Raw genomic sequence first — 24,592 nt, forward strand, 5'->3', positions numbered from 1 at the left:
AATTGATAATCCTGACACAGAGTAAGTTAGGAGAATGAAAATTGAATAGAGCTGTAGGCCAAAAGGTACATAACTAAAATGTATATTTTAAAGAGAACCATCAGAAAATATTCTATTATGGACAAAAAGCAGTAAAATAATATTGAGTTTTTTTTTTTTTTAGTAAATCAGAGTCTATGTGAATAGCTAAAGTATTAATTTTATAAATATTTAGATTGCACACTTTTATTACATGCTACAAAATACATGTAAAGTTAAGACTTTATTTAAGCTTCATTTTTAACCTTGGAGTTATCCTTCTTAAGATAAGAAACTTGTGCATTCGCTAACTTCCTACAAGTTCTATTATTTTAACTATAATCAATGTCTGACCTTAAACATTGTTTTTCTCTTAAAAGAAATGTCATATTTCTACTATAAGCAAAATGGAGTAATGGAATAAATTCATCTTTCTTCATTTAACAAACAAATGGACAATGATTATGAATAAACCCCACAAAGAGGGAGGATCTGCAATGATCCCTGAAAGATGGTACATAAACAATGTATGCAATTTCCATGATTCTATCAACATCCTGCTGAAGTTACCAATTCTCTCACATCATTCTTATTCAACATCATTACAAGTTCTAGCCAAAGTAAAAAGCCAAGAAAAATAAACAAAATCATGTAGATTGTAAAGAAGGGCCTAAAGCTATCGTTGTTTTCAAAGGACGTGATTGATTTTGTAAGACTCCAAAGAACCTACAAAACAACTCTTAGAAAAATAAGTCAGTTTAGCAATGTTTTAATATAAAATATCAATTAAAAATGTCAATATATTTTATATTTTAGCAATAAAACAATGAAATACGAAATTAATAAATTAATTTATATTACTATGCACACATACACATACATATGCACACTGCCCACATAGTACTTACATTTAAATCAAAAACATATATGTAAGATCTCTATGCTGAAAAACAGAAATCACTGATGAACAAACCAAAAAAATAAATTATATATTTACATAGTTATATAATTTATATATATGATGCTCTTGAATTGCAAAACAATATTGTTTAGGTGTCAGTCTTCCCCAAATAGATTTAAAACATTAATATTCAAATCTCAGCAAGCGTATTTGTAGATGTCAACAAGCTAATTCTAAAGACTAGGCAGAAAGGCAAAGGGACTCCAATAGTCAAATCCATTCAGAAAAAGAATGAAGCTTGTTGAACCCACACAATCCAATATCAAGACTTACTAGGCAACTACTTTAATGAACAAAATAATAGTGTTAATCAAGGCTAGACACAGATTAATGAATCAGAATAGATACTCTATAAATAGACCAATGTAAATATAACCAACTAATTCTTGACAAAAGTGTAAAGGCAATTTAAGGAATCAGTGGTAATCTTTTCAGCAAATGGTTCTCAGAGAACTGAATTTCTATATGCAAACAATAAATACCTTAGTATACCCCACATGTTACACAAAAATCAAGGATTATAAACCCAGTGTAAAAGGCAATACCATAGGAGTTCTAGAAGAAAATATTGAGTGTGAAGATGAGATTTCACATATAATCATAAGCACAATCAACCAAATAATAATGTACTAATTGGATTTTGATAAAATAAAAATACTTAGCTCTTTGAAACACACTGTTAAAATCTTGGAAAGTTATATCACAGACAGAGAAATTATGTATGAGTTGCATACGTATATGTTAAAGGACGTTTATCTGGAATACATACAGATTAAAAAACAGTTATAATTCAATAATAAAGAAACAGCAAGACCAATAAATATTGGGTTAAAGGGAATCTGAAAAGGTACTTTACCAAAAAAGGATATGTGAAAAGGGAGTAATTGAATAAAATTGTGTTCAACATTAGTAGTTATTAGTTAAAAAATAAAAGAAATAGTGCCATGGAACACACTGTGTATCTATCAAAATGTGAAATAGGAACAATAATTCCTTGCTAAAGGGAATGCAAAATGTCATTGCCACTTTGGAAGACAGTTTGCAGCTTCTTATAATATTAACTAGAACCGTAAGACCCAGAAATACGATTCCTAGGTATTCATCCAACTGAATTAAATACTTATTTTCACAGTAAACTGTACAAGAATGTTTACAGTACATTTATTCATAATCACTCAAACTTAAAATAACCAAGTTTGCCCTGAACTGATGAACAGGCAAACAAACTGGTGTATCCACATAGTAGAATATCACTCACCAATAAAAAGGAAGGAGCTACTGATTTTGGCAACAAAATGGATGAATATCAAATGAATTTTGCAGGATCTGAGGCTTGCTCCTAACCAACAGGAATATGGCTAAGGTTATGGTAGGTTAAGATTTCTGAGCTGATGTTACATAATTATGGCTTTCATTCTATTAGATCATTCCCTCCCAAGCAAGTTGCCAGACTGGGGAGGATTATGTGGAACTGAACTGAGGATGACCTCCCACCATCAAAAAGTCCAACAATCCAAAAGACTAAGTCAAAATCCATGTATGTGGTGTGGAAGCAGGTCCTTCCCCCAGTCAGACTCTCAGACAAAGTGTTGGTCCTGGCCAACCCCTTGATTAAGCCCCATGAGAGAGACCCTGAAGCAGCAGAGTCGCCAATCAATGCCCAAATTCCTGAACCATACGTATATACATGTTGCTAAGCTACTAAAATTGTAGTAATTTGTTACGCTGTTAGAGATAAGTAGTATAGATTGTAATTATGTGTTTCCTTTCAGGCACCTAAGATGATGTTTTAAATGACACTTAAACATGATCAGGATGCCAACAGCATTTAACAGCTTCATTGTCCCCTTAACATTTCCGGTCACTAATTTTCTCAGTTCAATGATGTATGTTGCTAAGCTAAGATACCTTCACCAAATGTTCAAATAAAGGGGAGAAACTATGATTTTATGACTTTTTATTTAGTGCAGGGTTTTGTTTTGCAACTTATTAATAAGATTATCATGAACAAGTTGCCATTCAGAACCACCGAGTCCACTTCAGAATTGCTGAGAGCTTCAAGTAGAACTCATCAGAATAGTTACTACTTCTAGCATTCTGGTATCTAAGAATAAATAAATGAAATGTGGATCATGTGCAACATAACATCTTTAACCATCATGAAATATAAATTGTATGCTCAGAGAATAAACAATGTGGTTTAAGAAATGATTAAAATAAAGCAATTGTGCCTGCCAAGAAACCAACAATGACAGCAGACATGGCCACACAGGACTACATTCCTTCAGTTCACTATAGTTTCTAGGATTCCAAAAGTATTTAATGCACGAGCAAGAGAAACTGGCTGCTTTGTGATTTATTTTTCTTCTCTGGTTCATGTGCACATTTGCATCAGTGACTGTTGCATCAGTCTAGACAATCTAAAAATATTTTAAGGCTTGGGCATTTTTGACATAATTTTGAAATGTATTTTATAATTTTTAATTACAAAGGCAAGTCACTGATTTTGAAAACCACATAGTACAAAAAAAGTAAATTGTAAAATGGACTCCCTATTCTCACTAGAATATTCCAAATCTATATGTCTGTCTGTCTATCTATCTACATACATATAATACAAATTCCTCCACACACACAGCCATGTTTCCTAGTGTCTTGGAAAAAGACTCTGTATTGTCATATATAGGTCTGCTTCATAATTATGTACATAATTTTAAAATAATTTACTGTATTTTTATAAAAACAGTTATAGCTCCTAAATTTTTCCCATTTTCTAGCCATTCTTTTTCAACATTTTAGATTCTTGAACAAACTCCTGGGGCTTATTTATAAAACATTTTGTTAAGTGTTTTATTATAACATTGATATATAATGTTTACAATACAGTGGCTGCAGATGTTTGGCTTGTAGGATTGAAAGGAGTAAGATGAGAAGATCAAAGTCTTCTAAAAGACTTTTTGTCTCTTGCCAATTACCAGGAAATTGTCCAACAACAGTACGGACAAATGACTTGCTCACACAGGTCATTCAGCTTCTGTCATTTAGGTCATTCCAATCTTTGTGCAATGATCTTTTGAAAATGGCAGCTATTGAAGCAGAGACAGAGTAGGGCTTGAACCCAACTCTGTGCTACATCTTCTTCTAAACCTATTTAAGATCTATTTTAAAAATCTTTGGTGAATTCCTACTCAATGAGCAGCCAAGACTAATGCTATGTCTTCAATGTGATATAATTCATCTACTTGGTAACAAGTTAATTGTTTTTAGGTTCCTTATATCCTAGAGAAAACACAATCCATCCCTACTATTAATATATTTAATGTTTATTCAAGGTATGACTTTCACTTTCCTGACTCTAGTGTTTTAGCAAACAACAGTATCTAAAAGTATATGAAGTATTTGGTATATGGTTATGGCTTCATACCTAGTATTGCCTTAGACCAAGAGGCCCATTTAATAGTTAAAAAAAAAAATGCTAGAGGCGAGGGGACTTGGCTTATGCCTGTAATTCCAGCTTTTTGGGAGGCTCAGGTAGGGGGATCACTTGAGGTTAGGAGTATAAGACCAGCCTGGGCCTCGTAGAGAGATCTTATCTGTACCAAAAATAATTTTAAAATATAGCTTGGCATGGTCGCCAGCACCTGTAGGCCTAGCTACTGAGGAGGCTGAGGAGGGATGATTGCTTGATTCAAGGAGTTCAAGGTTACTACAGTGATCTAAGATCATGCCAGTGTACTCTAGCCTTGGTGAAATAAACAAAACAAAACAAAACAAAACAAAACAAAAACCTGGTCACAGTGGCTTATATCTGTAATCCAGCATTTGGAAGGCCAAGGCAGGTAGACAACTTGAGCCTAGGAGTTTGAGACCAGTTCCAGAAGTACGGCAAAACCCATCTCTACCAAAAAAACTAGCCAGGTGTGGTTGCAGCACCTGTCATCCCAGCTACTCAGGAGGCTGAGGTGGAGGATCACCTTAACCCAGGGGGTTGAGGCTGCGGTGAGCCTATGATTGAACCACTGCCCTCCAGCCTGGGTGACAGAGCAAGGCCCCATCTCAAAAAATGAAAAAAAAAAAAAGAGAAAAAGAAAAAAGAATTGCTAGAATTGACACATAAACATGGAATTGCTTGATACTACCATCTACTTCTGGATGCTACTGATTTATTAGAATGTTAGAATGACTTTTGAAGATGCTGTTAAGATGCCAATTTGTGGGTGATATTCTGTAGACTTGAGTGCTCTTCTTCAAGATGTGATATATGTTTTGAACCAAAAGATTTTAAGCATAGCTGCATTCCTCCTTGCTAAATATATGGATCTGGAAAGCAATGAGCACTAGTAGAATTGGCCCAGTTACCATCATTTCTAGAACCCACTTGGGAAATGTTGCTTCCTACATCTACAACTTTAACCTCTATCAGCCTAGAGACTGCAGTTACTATGGAAGGATACTTCTAGCAAATGACCTGGTCAAATTTCTAATAAACCTAAAGCTGTAACAGCTTTCTAGCCATCTTGACACCTCATGATAATAGAGCAGCTGTAAAGAAAAAAAAATTCCTACTACCAGGTTTAATGGATACTGTTTATCATAAGGAGAAGAGGAGTACTACTAAATAATTAAGACACAGAAGACCTTGTTGAAGCTTGAAGGGACTTACTGAAGTGATTTTTGGTGCTCATATGCTCCGTGATATCTGTAAGTGAACATTTGAAGCAAATAGTTTCTGATAAGGACACAGTAATCAGGCGCTCACCTTTCTGGTTTGAATATCTGGATCACACCATTGGACAAGCTAACTATACCAGCAGAAGTGCTGACTGGGGGGCAAGAAAATATGAAATGTGTTGTGCAGGGGAAAAAATGTACAGTATCAGTTAGGATCCTCAGACCAATTTTATTAACACTTCCTCTAATCTCCCTCTCCTATGTAATTTTAAATTTTATTATTATTATTGTAGAAAGTACAAATAGCCACCATCTTGAAGAGTGATTCATGAACCTGAGTGGAATTAATATGAAACAGTTTTCAGATGAGTGTATCTGAGTGTTAAAAGTTGTGCACTGTTGCTGACAGTAGAATTCTCTGCTCATATCATCTAAACACTCACCTATACAAAATTAAGATTGCTTTTATGATTACTTGCATCTCTCTGCCTGGGGATTTTTTTTTCTGGTCATTATATTACACTTGAGGTGCATAACAAGCTAAAGTTGTCACATATTTAAAGTCCCTGAAGTCAGCCCTTAACCAATGATGAGCAGAAGGTTGTTAGATATAACCTATCTACCTTACTTCTCAGTTGACATAATTCTGAGGCACAATTTTACGCTTTCCCAGAGTCTCCTAGCCTGGCCTAGATTTTGTAAAAGTTTAGTTGCTAAATAGTACATACGTTAATACCTTCCTTTTTTTTTTTTTTTTTTTTTTTTGAGACAGAGTCTCACTCTGTCACCTAGGCTGGAGTGCAGTGGCACTACCATGGCTCACTGACAACTTGACCTCCCAGGTTCAAGCAATCCTCTCACCTCAACATCCTGAGTAGCTTGGACTACAGGCGTGCACCACCATTCCCAGATAATTTTTGTAATTTTTGTAGATAATAAATATATTTATTGCATAGGGAATAAATATATATATGTATAGAGTAAATCTATACATAGATTTAGCTGTTTGCCCAGGGAACCTTGTCCCTATAAAAATACAAAATTATTTTTTGAACTCCTGGGCTCAAGCAATTTACCTGCCTTGGCCTCCCAAAGTGCTGGGATTACAGGCATGAGCCACTGCACCCAGCCATTATCTTACTTCCATATTCCCTGCTGGTGTTTATTGAAAGCCTTTCCAAAACAAATTCCTTGCACATGTGTTCTTTTTTCAGGCCATGTTCCTGGGTAAACTTCAATTATGACATGTGTGGTTATGTATAATACTGGGCAAGCAGTAGGAACGATTAATATTTTTGGTATGAAATTTCCTTCAATTATGAGAAATGTGCTAGAATAATTTATTTGATAGTTCTTCCTCTCAATTTTATCTCTTTTCTTCCTGTAACTCACTTTATTCTTACATTGAGTCTCTTGGCTGATCTATTTTTTAATCTATTTTATATCTTTCTCTTGTTTTTTCTATATTCTGGGATAGTTCCACAAACTTACCTTTTGAATGTTTCTGTTGTATTTTTCCTCTGAAAGTGTATTTTTAATACATAAGAGGTTATATTTTGTTTTCATAATATTCCTTTCATATACATTTATGTCCCTTTTTGATAGATCCATTATTTCCTCTTAATACTCAGAGGATATTAATATTAATAATAGTGTTTAAAGTTGCCATCTCTCTGTAAAAATCTGTGTTTCTTCCAGTTTTTAAATGTGTTTCAGTCTTTCCTATCAAGGGTTTAATTCAGATGTCTAATGATTCCATTTTTTCTGTTAATATTTGAGAATGAGATTCCAAGTATTGATTAGATTTTGTGAGTATGGATGATGCTTGTTTACTAACAGCTGCTGTTAGAATAAGATATATAGACTCTTTCACTGGGAAATCTCGAAGCCAATTTTTAATTCAGATCTTTTTTATCCTCCTTGGGGCAGTAAGTAAGATCTCCAGAAAAATACATTTTTATCTTCTATACGTTTTCTAGTATTACATTGCCTGGAAGTCTTATATTTTATTGTGAACACTCTTGCTAAACATCTTGTTTTCAGCAAACGTTTCATATCCCTCAATTCTACCACTTTAATATACTTTCTTATACCTTTCTTAAGAATAGCCCTATATAATCGTACCAAGGTGGGATGAAATGTTTACTGGCTATTTAGGGTTAGGTAGAGGATCTGATGTCCTATCTCCTTCTTAAACAGATTTTCATCAAATACTTCCAATTTAATTCCCCCCTTCACCCTCAACTTGAAGGTCTTTGGATTTCTTTGAGGTTCTTGAGGTCAAATCAATTTGCTTCCAGGGTTCCCCATTGCTGGTTTAATACACAGTTTTTTCAGAACTTAAAACATCAATGCTGTTCTTTATTCTGTTTTCCAGTTTCTATTGTTTTGGAATATCCTGTCTTCTTTGAACTTACAGATGCATGCCATGTCTGAAAGATAGTTTTATAGTTATCTTAGTGGCGTTAGAAGAAGGAGGACAGACACATCAATGTTTTCAATTTATCCTCATTTACTAGAACAAACATCCAGTATTTCCTTTACTTAAGAGTCAAATAATACAAAAAGTTAAAATTTATCCCTACGTGCATGCCTTTGCAGTTTTAAAAACTGATTTTGTTCAATGACTACATATCATATTGTGTAAATTTGATATGTTTTCTGGTTAATATACAGCAACTTAGTTTATCTTTTCAATAACAATAAAAAATTGTTCTTGACTAAACTGTTTCTGTTATGATAAATATTCACAGCTTAAAGAAAAATATACAAAAATGAGTGCTTGAAAAATTCCATCTTTGAGTTATTATGTTTACTTTCAGTTATACTATCCAGCTCTTGATCTTGGCTATTTTTCTTGCTCTTGTAAAAGCCTACGACTTGTCTCTTATTCAGTTTAAATCAGAAAACAGTTATTCCATTCAAATCTGATGTTATTAGATAAGTTAGAATGCTACGATTTGTTTAAAAGTGATGAGCAAAAAATACTGACTGAATAAATAAACTCACTGAAGATACTATTAAATATTCTAAGATTAAAGAGTATATCAAATTGTAGTGATAAGAAACCTCTAAGAAAACCTTAAAAAATTATTAGACCCAACCTTAAAAGGAAAACAACAAATATTACATTTTGTGATTTAAGTACAAAACTAAAGTTCTTTCTTATAAGACTACGTTATTTTGAAATTTGGAGTAGGGGGACTTAGATTCGGTTATGGATGTGTATTGAGTTAACATACAACCATTTTTAAATTGTTGATCTCATTCAAATGTATTTATGTAGAGAGAACAAGGAGAGAGGGGAAAGGTTATTGATACACTATTGAACAATGAATCAATATTGGTAAAATGAATGTGAACTAAATAATAAAACACTCCGGATGTTTCTATCCACTGAGTCTATATGACAAGAAATAGACATCATAGTCTTTAAATTTAATTCACTTTTTAAACAGTTCAGACATGTCAACTTTCATATGTCTTAATATTTTCGTATATATAATAAGAATTTGAAATATTGAGGCAGATTACTCAAGAAGTCTTTCCATTTCATAATATGAGTTGTCATCTTACCATTCATATTATGACCAATATGACCACAAATATTAACAAATTATATTCAATTCTTTATAAATATAAGTAAAGCAAGTACATGGATAAATGAATAGAAAGGTATAAAAATAAGATGAATAATATAATCAAATGCAAGACATAACCTTTAATTATACTTAGAAGATTATGGTTAGTACTAAATTCAGTTAATTTTATTCAACATAATGTATTGAGAAATGAAATATTAACTTCCTTTTAAATTTATATACTTAACACAAACTGCTACCATAGCTAACACCCATATAATACAACTTCTGTTAAATAATTAATAATTAAATGCATTTCATAACTTTAATGGTTTCAGTATTATCCAAGTTGTTTCCCTCTATCACACAGGTATATATTTGTTTAAAGAGCCATATGTCTTGAATATGTGTTTGTTTTAGTCTGTTCTCACACTGCTATGAAGAAATACCTGAGAATGGGTAATTTATTAAAAAAAAAAAAGAGGTTTAATTGACTTACAGTTCCAAATGGCTAGGGAGACCTCAGGAAACTTAGAATCATAGTGGAAGGCACCTCTTCACAGGGTGGCAGGAGCGAGAATGACTGCCAGCAGGGGAAATGCTAGGTGCTTATAAAACCATCAGATCTCCTGAGAATTCACTCACTATGACAAGAACAGCATGGAGAAAACTGCCCCCGTGATTCAATTCCCTCCCACCCGGTCCTTCCCACAACATCTGGGGATTATGGGATTCAAGATGATATTTGAATACAATTAAAAATGATCTTTGGATTGGGACACAAAGCCAAACCATATCAGTGTTCAAAGTAAAGGAACAATTTTAATAATTACTTTAGTAGAAGTAAGAGTTTAATTAATAACAACATATGAAATTAAAAATCCTTTCTCTTCACTGGTACTTAATTACATGTTGAATATATAATACTGAATTTTAAAATAAATCAATATGTTTTCCACACCAAAAAAAAGACAATAATTTTTTGAAAGGCATGTTCATCACTTTCTCTTAATATTTTCTGGTCAAAGTAATGAGATTAACTATTTAATGGCATTATCTCTTTTATTTTGTAATTTATTAGCTTTAGAGTTCTAAGAAATAGCTAAGATTTCCATCAAGAAATAATTACATTTGAAGCCTAATTTATAAAAATATATTATCTAGGTTAGTATTCATAGTATAGACTTTTTAAATTTTGTTTTCCAACACTCATAAATATTTACTGATCTGTCTGAGAAAGGAAGAATTTCTGATTAAAACAAAGTTTCCTATAACTTTATTGATAATTAGATCTAATTGACAATTTTGCAAAGGAAAACCTGTATGTTTGTCATATTATTGTTCTCCTTTAAATAAAAGAATACAGTAACAATTCTACCAATTTTTTTATATAGACCACATCCATTGTGCATAAAGCCTGGTAGTAAATTGATTTCGTCACTGAATTTCATTTTTAAAATCATTCTCAGATCTCTTACTTTGAATCAATACACCAGTCTTTGCTGTCAAAGCATCAGAATGTCAAATAAAGTTATATTTTATCAAGTATGAGAAAATAATTGTTAATTTATATCATCAAATAGAAGTCAAATAAGAGAACACTATGAGATTGAAAGTTATACTGTCACTTTTATACAATAAAATCTGATATTGATTTCCTTATTATAATATCTGATTCACAACTTGTTAAATAGATTTCCATATGGGTTTTATTTATCACTGCATATGAATGAAGGACAGTTCTGAAATAATGAAAGTACATTTCACTATTCACTAAACGGACATTTAGTCACTTTGATTTGTGATGTGAGACTGTGTGTGTTTGCTTATATACGAACAAATTGTTAGCAGTTAGCTTGTCTTAGGTTCAACTATTAGAATCAATAATCAGAATTGCTTTCCTGATGCCAAGACTGCAATGCTAACAAAATTATATAGACAAAAATCAATATATAGATGAATGTTGTTTTTCATAATTTCTGACTATGGGAATTATCTTGAAAAGCCGGATATCTTTTTTTTTTTTTTTCTTTTACTTTCTACTTTTATTTTTGATTCAGGGGTACATTTGCAGTTTGTTACATGGCTATATTGTGTGATACTGAGACTTGGAATAGGAATGATCTTGTCAGAAATCTCTAAACTGCGTTCTACAGTGGCTGAACTAATTTATATGTCCACCAACAGTGTATAAGTATCCTCTTTTCTCTGCAGCCTCTTCAGCATCTGTTATTTTTTGACTTTTTAAAAATGGCCATTCTGACTGGCATGAGATAGCATCTCATTGTGGGTTTCATTTGCATTTCTCTGATAATTAATGATGTTGAAGACCTTTTCAAATATTTGATGGCTGCTTGTATGTCTTCTTTTGAGAAGTTTCCATTCATGTCCTTTGCTCACTTTTTAATGGGGTTGTTTTTTGCTTGTTGAATTAAGTTTCTTATCAATTCTGGATATTAGACCTTTGTCAGATGCATAGCTTGTGAAAATTTTTCTCCCATTTTGCTGGTTGTCTGTTTACTCTGTTGATAGTTTATTTTGCTGTGCGGAGCTCTTCAGTTTAACTAAATCCCACTTTTCATTTTGTTTTTCTTGCAATTGTCTTTGAGGACTTAACTATAAATTCTTTGCCAAGGTCAATGTCCAAAATGGTGTTACTTAGGTCTTCAAAATATCCTTCACATATCAATTCAATGTAACTGAGCAATATAAAATAGTCACATCCAATAAATAATTTTTTCCTTTTTAAAAAATTTTATATAATTTCATATACCTACAGAAAAGTTGTAAAATAGTACAAAATAATGACAGAAAAACATGCATATATTATTTTCTAAACTGTTAAGAATAAACTGCACATCTGATAACCATTTACAACTAAATATTTTGGTTTCTATTTGCTATAAATGAAGTACACAGTGATGTGTCCATAAACATATGTATTTATATACCCATATGCCAATTACATTAATGCAGAAAAAATATTTTATCTAATTTACAGCATTTTTGAGATTCTGTAAATTGTTTTGATAATATTGTTGATAGTCCAATAAAATTCAATATTATTTATTGTATTATTTGTCGCATCTTTTTCTTTTTTTTTAATATGGAAGAATTTGTGTCCCTCTTTTGTATATCTGACCTTGATATTTTTGACAGGATGTTTACCTTGTAGAATATCCTATCTTGTGATGTACCCTTTGATTCTTGATGTGAGTAATTCAGGTTTTACTGTTTTTGTTTATCAATGTCCAGTTTTGCCAGATGTTTGTTGATTTATAGTCTTTCCACAAAGCCAACTATTGGTCTTACTTATTGTGTTCTGCATTTGATTTTCATTTCAATGATTTCTACTATTTCCTGTTTTTTCTACTTTACTTAGGATTAATTTGCTCTTTTTCTTTCACACAATTACAGATTTAATTTTATCTTATTTATATTAATTGATCACTGGCTTCATTGTGTTTATTATTTAGTCATCTAGCATCAGAAAAAATAATGTTTTTGTTTATAGGCTTCTTCTGTGGCCCATCATATGTTATTTTTTTTAATGTGGTATTCAATAAATATAAATTAGTTCAAGTTTATTGACTGGGCTTTTCTTTTTTTTTCTGTTTTAAGTTTTTTTTATTATTATTATACTTTAAGTTTTAGGGTACATGTGCACAATGTGCAGGTTAGTTACATATGTATACATGTGCCATGCTGGTGTGCTGCACCCATTAACTCCTCATTTAGCATTGGGTATATCTCCTAATGCTATCCCTCCCCCCTACCCCCACCCCACATCAGTCCCCAGAGTGTGATGTTCCCCTTAGTGTGTCCGTGTGTTCTCATTGTTCAATTCCCATCTATGAGTGAGAACATGCGGTGTTTGGTTTTTTGTCCTTGCGATAGTTTACTGAGAATGATTTCCAATTTCATCCATGTCCCTACAAAGGACATGAACTCATCATTTTTTATGGCTGCATAGTATTCCATGGTGTATATGTGCCACATCTGCTTAATCCAGCTTTTCAAATCATCTAATTTCTTTGAGAATCAGTGCAAATAATTTTTTGATTATAACAATTACAGCAATATTTTAATACAACCATATTCTAGTACAACAGTGTTACTGAGAAAGGTTTGTTAACATCTGTGGTAAGAGATAAAATGTCTTGACACATGATAAAATAACACATAATATTTTTCATTTTAGTTTTGCTCTATGTATTTATGAGATAGGTTAGTTTTTCTCTATGTATTTATGTTATAGGTTTATTGATAAGTACATTTAAAATGTAGACTTTGTATATCTACTTGATGAAGTTAATGTTTCAATCCACTGACACTTTATCTTACATTGTACTTTTCAGGATTTGCTATAGCCTTACCACTCTATTTGTTTTTTATTTATTTAATACATCTTTTATATACTTTAACTTTCAACATTTTTCTTTACATTTAAAATGTGTATTTTATACATTTCATATAACTATGACTTATGTCTGGTTGCCAAACTTTATTTAGAGCATTTAGTCTAAAGTTTTAGTTTATGTATACCACATTACTTTTTTATTTTATTTGCTGTATCAATTTTATGCTCCATTTCTCTTCTTTCTTGCTGCATTTTGAGTTGTCAACATTTTTAAAGTTATAATTTACTGATTACTACATAAAATTTTGAAACATAAGTGTTCACTATAAATGAGTAATTTTACATACTCCCATACAGTGTAAACAACATGGAAAATTTTAATTCTATTAACTTATCCTGCAATAATCCATTTTGTCATGCATTATAGCATTTTGCACTTAACATTTCTTAAAAAATAATATTATTGTCATATTTAGTTGATGTTAATTTAGATTTCCTTCAAATTTAGTCATTCTTGTGGTCGTGATTTTAATTTTTTTCTATCTATATCTCTGAGATTCTAGCTAGGACCATTTCCCTTTAGGAAAAAATTATTTAAAACATTTTCCTTGGTTAAGTACTGCTGACAAATTGGAAATTTTGATTCTCTGAAAAATATTCAGTATGCCTTCATTTTTGTTTGTAATTAATTCACGTATTTCCTTTTAAGATAGGTTTTCAGTCTTCATAGAATTCCAGTTAGTTAATAATTTTTTAGAAATTTGATCACATTATTCCATTTTATCTTCCATTATTTCTGTGTAGATGCCTGCCATAATTTTAGGTCTTTTGACAAATTTCTGTATCCTTTATATACATCTTGCTTGGGATTTTTAACAATCTTTTAATCTGTGGTTTAATTTATTTTACTAGTTTTGGAAACATTATACGTATTATGTCTATACATTGTTCTTTCATATTATTTTCTCTGTGACATTTAAATTGTACATGTATTAAATAAATGTAGAATATTTATTTATTTCATTACTGTTCTTTTTATTTCTAATTTTTTTTGCCTTTGTTCTGAAAATTTCCTTTTGAGTAATATTTCAGTTCATTATTTCTCTTTCATTTGTGACTAATATACTGACATTCTCGTTTAGCTGATTTCTAATTTTATATAATGTGGTTTTATTTTTTAGTTTTAGAATTTTTATTGGTGTTATTTATATATTTTACAGTTCTATGCCAAAAGTATACTCTTTTTCCTTTATTTTACGATTTAATCATATATATTTTAAATATGGTGCTTTGTACCTTCTAATATTTGGATAATTTTTAAATTTTTTTATTTGACATGTTTTCAATGGGTTATAAATAACAACTTATTTCTATTTCTAGCTATATTTCATAAAATGTTTTGTATTATAAATACAGCTTGTGTAAACTGTTTGTTTCTAACAATAATATTTTTCTCCAAAACAATTTTTTGCAAATTTTAATGTAAAAGCAAATAGATTCATGTGGGGGTAGGGATAATTTAATGTTCAGCCCTAATTTGAAGGTTGGTCTTTTTCTGTTCAGCGATAATTTTTAGGGTTTAGACCTTCTAGATTCAAACAAACAAACAGCAAATTGCTTAAGCAATGGAGGGATGAAAGAAGGTTCTTGAGATTCAGAGCTTATCGAGTATATTTTCTCAGTATCAAACCTGCAGAAACCTCCTTTCAATTTTCTAACATTTCTTTTTCTAATTTTGCAACTAGTAATTGTTCATTGGAAAATATGTGAATTTTTGTTGCTTTCCTTTTCTTAATTTCTAAAATCTCATTAACTCTCTAGCTCTCTGATGTTTTCAATCTGATTTTCAACATATTTTGTATAACTTTTATATGTGTTCATATTGGGAAGACTACCTAGCAATAGTAAATAGCACATTGGAATAAAGAATGTAGCAATAATAAAACTTTGGAAAATAAAGGTTTCATCAGGTGCTTGTAATGTACAGTTTTTATCTATATTTTATAATCACAATTTATAATATATAGATATTATAAGGTCATATATAACACATGGAAACCTAAAGTAGAAACTTTATAAATACCTTTACTTCTTTCAGTGCAATTCTAGATAAAACATAAAACTTTGATCAATTTTATTTTGACAAATAATTTTGAATAACAGCACTATGTGTTAGAAATAAGCTTACAAAAGATTTGAATATGCAATATACATATTTTTCTTTTTTCACTATGAACTCTACATGCTGCTTTTTCTCTCAAGACTTCTAAAGATAATCATTATTCAAAATATGTATGTATTAATTACAATTTTAAGTATGAAAAATTCTATTTGAAATTATCAACCTAACATAATACAACTGAAAATTGATACATATTGTTAAAGGTCAAAGTACATTTAGTTTACAATAATTTCGTTGATTTGCGTAATCCATAATCTAAAAAAAGATAATAGGCTATTATAATTCTTCTTTAATGAAGCTACTAAAGCAAAGACAGTTTTATGTTCGAACTCTTCAAACATGCATCACTTATAAGCATATGCCTTTTCCCAGATGTGCAATTCATGCTGAAGAGCAGTTCTTGGAATGCTTTTGCAATAAGGTCCTTCAACTTCACAAAGAAACATTCAAATAAATACTCTGGGATTATTTTATTTATTATTATTATTTTTTATTATACTTTAAGTTCTAGGGTACATGTGCACAACGTGCAGGTTTGTTACATATATATGCACGTGCCATGTTGGTGTGTTGCACCCATTAACTCGTCATTTATATTAGGTATATCTCCTAATACTATCCCTTCTCCCTCCCCCCCACCCCACTACAGGCCCTGGTGTGTGATGTTCCCCACATCTGGGATTATTTTTGCACGTGCATGCGTGTGTGTGTGTGTGTGTGTGTGCGTTTCTTCCCAAAATGGTATCTATTCATTCTAATTATTTGCTTTTACATGAACAGTTTTAAAAACAGATACATCGCTGCAGATAACTAAAAATGTGGATGTGTAAATGTCAGATGCTCCAACTAAGTACAGTTTTGTTTCATGATTAATTTTATGTAGATATCATTATTTTTATCAATTACATAAAAATATGTTATGCTTTTGATATGGAAATATAGTTTTATGTTCAGTGACATGAAATCTGGAAGTCAACAAAGAATCATTATTTTAATGATGTAATTTTTTTAGTTTATTTTATTATTTTCTTTCATTCTTGTTTTCATTATCAAAAATAGGAGATATATAAATGAACTTTAAACATAAATTAGCATAAAAATCAGCATCTTAATATGTATTTGAATTATTTTCTCATTTTTAAATCCCCACACGTTTTTGTACCTTTTGTCATTTCTATTGCATATGTTTCTATTTATAAAACACTTAAGTGGAGAAAATAATGCTACTTGTTTATCTGAAAACTGTTTTTCTACATAAAATAAAGGTCAAGGTAAATTTAGCCAGAAAGCTGTAAAAGCATGAATATTTTTTAAGTTGTAAAATTTTGCTTTTATCTCCTTCCCAATAAAAATAATCTCTAACAATACTATCCTAAAAGTTGTTTATCAAAATGTGTAAATTATTATAGAGAAAAACAGGGCATGCACAGTTCAACTAAACAACATAAAATGAAACTATATAATAAAAATGTATATGAATGGCAACTGTACTGAGTCATCAATAAGGACAAAATGTATTCTTCCATGACAGATGCAACTGGTATCATTTAATCAGTATTCATGGGTAAATATGAGACAAATATTATTGTGATCAAACATTTTCTAAATAAAGTTCAGTATTTCATATTATTAAAAAGTGCTTCATTCTGATTTGTTATTAAATTTTGTGTACTCAATACAAAACTCAATATCTTGAATATAGTAGACACAGCTGCATGCTTCAGATATTTTATTCCATTGTATTTTATTCCATCATATTTAATTATATTTACTTTCAGAGATAAAGGGATCAGAAATATTATGAAATGTAAGTATAGATGCCCATTTTTTTATACCAATAGAAAGACTTCTAGGTAAGCATAGAAACATGAACACATTTTTTTTCTTTGATGAAACCTCAATAAAATAACTGTAAGGGGATTTTTTTGATGATGCACTAACCTACAAAGAATAAAGGTTGTGGATGAGCAAATTTAAGGATTAGAGATACATTATGAAAAGAGCTACAAACATAAAATGTATATGGATATGTGTTAACTGCCATTTTGGACCTGAGAAACCAAAACGTAAATGCCTAATAGAAGAAAGAAGTAAAGAGTCTAGAAATGAACTGTATCACACAATGGAACTCTGAATGGTTTCAGCAGTTTTGGTCACTATACCCATTTAAAAGTGTGGTTAAAAGTGTATCTGAAAACAGGCGCATTGTTTAAATCCTACAAAGAAAATTACTAGGTACCTTTTCACTGCCTGCTAGAACTTTGGAGTCTTGCTCTTTTCAGGTGTTCAAACAGCAATACAGTAGATTAAGGGCATGGAATTTGGTGAAGACAGAGATGTTATATAGGAAATACAGGGAATCATGTGAAAGTCTGGGTGATCAATTTCTCCAATCTCTTTCCCTCGGCTACAGTAAACACACAATCAGATTACTCCTGGTTCGCTGATACTCCACCCTCACCTCCACTCCTACTACTACCAGTAACTAGACAAAGATACCTCTCTGTTACAACCAAGGAAAACAATAAACCAATGATTAAACTCATCAAGTGAAATGACTGAGTGCCTACCTAGTAACTTAAACTTAAGTCCTCTAGTCTATAAGCCCCAGCAATGCTCACAGATTCCCTGAAAACTTCTAATATATTTCTATTAAATATTTTTAAAAATGCCAAATGTAACCAGATGTGTGCAGAAATCCTCTAATATGAAAAACAAACCCAAGCATGCATCAGGTAATGAAGAACCAATAAAACACAAAACAAACAAACATAAACTTAAAGGAATCAGAGATACAAAATAGTGCATGTACCAGGAAAGAAAAATGACAACAAATCTGATCATTGATATCCTAAATAAAGGTAAGTAAACGAAGATACTACTTTCGTGAAAAACAGAGCACTATACTATACAAACGTACGTTTAGAAAGCATAGAATGGTCTTAAGATACATATTTCAGAAAGCGTCACAGGATCCTTAGGGTTTCACTTGACCAGCCAGAAATATCTGTGGCCAGCAGTGCCTCTGCTTGGGTTTTGCTTGGGCCTGCTGGGCTCATTTTGTCCACTCAGCCTGGCAGGCTGCACTCCACTAGTGCTACTGGCCTGGATCCCATGCCTGCCAAGGGTGATCCAGGTGCAGAGTGACGAGGGGTGTGTGAGTGAGCGAACATGGGGTCTGGCCACTGCACACAGCCAGGCATGTTAACTGCAGCAGGGTGGGCAGCTCTTAATGCCAGCACAGGCGCCGGCTTCATGCGAGGCTGCAGCTCAGCCAGAAGGTTTCTAATGTGGGCACCAGCATATGGACAAGGGGAATGCAGTGGTGCCTGAAAGCTTGGAGACGACAAAAACCTAAAGAGGGTGTTACAGTGTGTCACAGTGTGTCACAGCTCAGGGAGCACCTAGGATTCCAAAAGGCACAGCAGCTCTTCTCTCCTTTTTATCACCTGCAACATGGCAAGCAGGGGGCATGTTTCAGCCGTGTTTGTTACAACTCTTTCAGTCTTGCCATTCGGCGGGTCCCCAGTTCATGTCCCACAACCAGGAAGAATTAGGTACATGGAAAACTGGAGGGTGAGCAAGGAAGAAAGGAGCTTTATTGAGTGAAAGAACAGATTTCAGGAGGCCAGAAATGAGTAGCTCCTTTCCACAGGTAGGTGGTTCTGACGAGTGTCCAGTTCTCAGGGGAGAGGTGATGCAGAGTGTGTAGCTTCTTTCTGCAGGGAGGTTGTCCTGGTGAGTGGAGGAGACCCAAAGTGGGTTCTCCTTCCCTCAAGTAGTAGTCCCAAGGTCTAAGTCTGACTGAGTCTGGGGTTTTATGGGGTCAGAAGAGAATAAGCCATGCTGATTGGTCCATGGATGGCAATGGAAGGGCCTGGAAGAAGCACCATCTGAGTGGCCGAAAAGTCATCAATGAAGTTTTCACTCCAGGCTGTGGACTTTTGCCTGGAACTGGCAGCCCGGCCCCCAGGCTTCAGGCCATTCCTGGCTTGAAGGTGGAGTTTCACTGGGGATCTGACCATTTCCACCTAGGAACCTGTCTGCCTTCCATCATCAATATGCCAACTATGGCACCCAGGTTGTTTGTGCTGGGGGCCGCCTGTAGGATCCACCGAGCTGCCCTCATTGCCCCCTGGCCTCCCTCCCATGCCCGATGGTGCCCAAAGTGTGTAGGGGTCCAAGGTGTTAGAGGGCTGACATGTAAGTGCCACCCCAAGCGTGTGCACACCCAGCTGGGTTGCAACAGCAGCTGGGCTCGGCCACAGCTTTGCTCCGCACAGGATTGGGTGCTGGGATCAGGAAGAGGCCATGGAGCAGGAACAGCCACTTCTGAGACTGCAGGGGAAGGGTGAGGCTTCCCGAGCCCCCAAGAGCTCAGGATTACCTAGGTCCAGAGCCATCACTGGGCGGCTGCAACTGTGGCCTGAGAGCGCAGAGCTCTTGCCCTGCTAACTATGTAGGGCTGGGGCTCCCACCTGTTCCCAGCTCCTGCGGGCTCCATGGAGCTCCTAGCCTTAGCCATGCCTCCCCTGCTGCAGCTGGCATCAGGGCAGCAGCTGCTCCAGACAGGCCATTGCCACCAGCAAAAGTAAAACATAGAATAATATCGTTAGAAAATAAAACTGAAAAGGATTTTAAAAATTTAGAAAAATATACAGACTATTTAAAAATACAGAATCCTACAGTAGAGGAAATGGAAGGAGAAAATGATCAAGGAGCTAACACAAGAATATTTCCCAGAAATAAAGAACATAGGTATGAAAATAGAAGTATCTTAAAAAATGGATAAAAAGAAGGTTCATGCCAATACACTATTATTGCATTTTTTGAACACAGAAAAATGAAAGATGTGTGAAGAGAAAGAGTGTGTATAGAAGGATCAGGAATGGCATAGGACCTACATATCTAGGAGTTCTTCATGGTTCACAGAGAAAATACTTTTTCGTCTAGATAGCTGTATCCAACAAATCATCATTTGAGGGTCAAAGTAAACCAAAAACATCTTCAGAAGGGCCCTTTTAAAATATTTACTTTTCTAGTTACAGAAAATAACTATATCAAGAAAAATAATAAGGTACAAAAAGATGAAGAGGGACATGGGAGAAAGAAAGGAGAGGTTGACCTTCGAAGAGGGGGAATAAGAATTTCCAGGGTCAAGAGAAAGGCTATAACTTTTTAAAGCTGGAAAGTAGGTTTTGAGTGAAAGTAGGTTCCAGATGAGGGTCAGAGGACTGAGCAGGCCAGGGAGGTATAGTCATTTAAAAAGTAAAACACACATTTTTCAATACTTGTTTATTATTAAAAGTATAATTACAATTTTATCCTAGAATTTAAGTTTGAATCTATGTTAATTATGGAAAATGTAAGAGAATGTGATGAACTCCTGGATCAAACATGATTGAACTAGAAAAGAAATATATTGCATACTTTTGGTTTGGGGAAAAATGTACTATTCATAAACACTGAATACTGATTTTAATCTATATGATAGCAATGGGGACATGATGGAAAGAGAAGAACATTGACATACGTTTATGTCGAGGTATGACAGATGTACACCTGCTGTAAGAGAGTTACATCTTTAAAATCTTTGATTGAAAATAAATTGATAATATGTAGAACTTTAAAAAAAGTGTTATTAATATAAAGATGTCATTAAAATATGTAGAAAAAAAGCAGAATAAGCTACTGAGTGAGTTTAAAATGTTTACTTCTCTAAGAAGGAAACAGGAGAGGTGAGATGTGGAAAGCGAATATTAGCTTTTGGTTTGAGCCCTGTAAAACTAATTGACTTTTATATGTATATAGTGGTGTCATAAAATTTAAATTAAATGAACATAAAGTATATTATTCTATACTTAAGAGTCTCCTGTTGTCTCATACTACAAATGCAAACATTTATTTAGAAAAAAACCCACAAAAATTACATGCCAAAGTAAAAAAATATTTGGTGACATTCATGTGAATAATATATTTTATTTGGGTTAAGCTTCTTTATAAGACTGATTTTATACATTTCTTTTATGTCAGAACTTCATTGCTATGATGTATTCCTCTTAATAGGTTTATTTTGGTATATATTTATTGTATCTCCTTTCTTCCTGGTGTAAAATAAATTATGATTGATAAATATGGAATCACTTGCTTTGATCCAAATATATATAAATAACAATTTTAAGCATCTTTGGTATAATTAGGAGGAAAAAGGGAGTTTGATTGCTACATTTGACTGAATATTTCATAAAATATTTTTCTTGACTATTAATGTTTACGTATTAAATATAACAATATGATTAGTCCTGTGATCTCTGCACTTCCTGCTAAAATATGATGAAAATATTCTCCAGTCTCCTCAGGAGGCAGGGGAGAAAAAAAATCTACCAAGCTTGGAATTATGCCACTGATATTTTATTAAAATGATATCTATGTTTTTAACCCAATTACCATTTAATGAGCATCTACTGTAAGAGTTTTAGGCACTCCTCTGGGCAAAGAAGACAAGAGATTTTTAAGTCATAATCTCTGTCTAAAAGAGCCTAAGGCATTTCAATTGTGTCAGGAATTCAAATGTAATGAAGACATCTGTTGTTGGCAGAAAGCAAGTGAGACTTTGTAAAGGAGGGGTCTGAGGTTTAGAAATTTATCGTGAGACTGGTTCGTGTTTGATTTTTCATTAGCAGATGAGGATTTCCTAGAGAGAAAATATGACATCCTGAAAGAAGATACATTACATATATCATTTATTATTCTTGTAAAGGGAGATACTTTGCAGAAAAGCTGGTTTTATTCTTACTCAATCTGTATTTTCATCAAACACTTTGTATTTCACTAGTTTTAATCACGCATTCGCATTTGTGAGTGTGTATATATGAATGTGTTCATGTGTGAATGCTGCCAGATCTGTTAATTTTTTATTTTCTTTGAAGTCAAGGAGAACTCTAATCTTTTCCTCTGCCTCTTTTTCACGTATATGTCATTTGTCTTACATTCTTCATCAACTTTTTTTTACCTTATCTTTCTCTTCTAATAGGTGTCATAGTTTTATCTTTGTTCTGTTAACATTACAATGGAGCCAAGCAGCTTACTACTAATAATTTTAGTACTACATAGAAAATAGGATTTAATTGGAGTAACCAAAGGCTTCAAATGCTTTACACCCTCTTAAAAAAACTTTATATTTTTTTTTTCCAGAGGCACTTTTCAGTTCAAGTTTCTAATGCAAGGGAGAGTTTGATTAAAAATGAAGCATTTTAAGACACAATTTCTTCGTGGTGTAATTTGGTAATTATTGTTTTTCATTTCTTCGACAGTCTTGTTTTCATCAAAGACCGATTTATAGGAAATAAGAGCCACATGTTAATCTGCTTTCTATCCTTCATGTGTTCATTTTGTGCCCTTCTAACTTTAGAATTGGAAGACCGAGTAAAGTCTTCATTTCTTCTATGACTAGGACCTAGGACCTTATCACATAAAGCAGAGAATCAGAGTGGGCTGTTGAGTAACACTTTATTTTACATAACTTTTTATTTATTTCCAAAGTCTGAAAAAGTTTACTTCAAATTGTGGCAATCACCTTTATTTTGGTTTAAATTATGTTGAATATGAGAGATAATCTCCATACTTTTGGAGTTGAAGTTGTAATTTTCTTTACTTTATTGCTGCAATTGCAGAACCTAGCATGTTCCTTGCATACACTAGCATTCAATAAATATGTGTTAAATGGATGAATTAATGAATGTATATTCTTTAAATTACCAAGAAAAATTAATAAAATAACAGTTGCCACATAAAATGCTAAACTATATCAAATACTGTGGGTTTTTTTTGTTGTTGTGACACATACATTATTTAAAGCATCTTAGCAATAATATTTCCACTGAAAATACCAGAAACACAATTCAAAGATAAAGATGTAGAATAATTTTGTTTCTTTTTCTTCTACTTAGTTTTGCTTGACTGTACTGTTATGTTTAGTAAGGAAAAAAGGCCAACGAATAGCCTGAGTGTTCCCAGCCAGAAAAGAGATAGCATTAGGCAACAAGAGGAAAGACACATGCTTGAGTCATGTGTCCAACTCAGTATATGCCATCATGTTCAGATAAAATGGTACTATTATTACACACGCTTGTATCAAGGGACTAGCCCTGAGACCAATATACTATTAATCTTTTGTGTATTTTATTACTTTTTACATACAGATAATAAATATTTAACATTTGGAATTTTGTGTGGTTCATTGAAAAAGGAATTAATCTCTTCAAGCTTAATGATTGAATGATATGTTGACTTTGTGCATGTGAACACATTTTTAGAACTCTCAAGCTGGAAACTATTATGTTTCTTTGTCAATCATCCCTTGTAGGGTCCCTTTATAGAAGATTGGGAGGTAGAAAGTTGAGTCAGACTCATTAGAGGCCCCAGAGTACTGTATTTTGCTGCTTATCTTGTATAATAGTTGAAAGCTGTGGCAGGAGAGGAATTTCTATAGGCTTCAATGCTGTCACTAACAGTGGGGAACAATGATAGCCTTGGAGAGAGACATTGTTAAAAAAGTTGTCAAAGGAAAACCTAACCAAACTTCGTAGCATTAACAAGGAACCATCGTTTTTGTTTACTCTGAGTTAAAGAAAAAAAAGGATATCCTACATTCAACGAGTATGTTATTTACTTTAATCTAAACAGATTTACATTAACCAGCCTATATTACCTGGAGACAAATATTTCTAATAGGTGATTTTTTAAAAGCTAGATCACAATATTTTAATTCAGAGATAATATAATAGGCACCCAATACAGAGAACAAAATGTTTATTATT

Source organism: Pongo pygmaeus, chromosome 3, assembly GCF_028885625.2.
Source record: "Pongo pygmaeus isolate AG05252 chromosome 3, NHGRI_mPonPyg2-v2.0_pri, whole genome shotgun sequence".
NCBI lineage: Eukaryota > Metazoa > Chordata > Mammalia > Primates > Hominidae > Pongo > Pongo pygmaeus.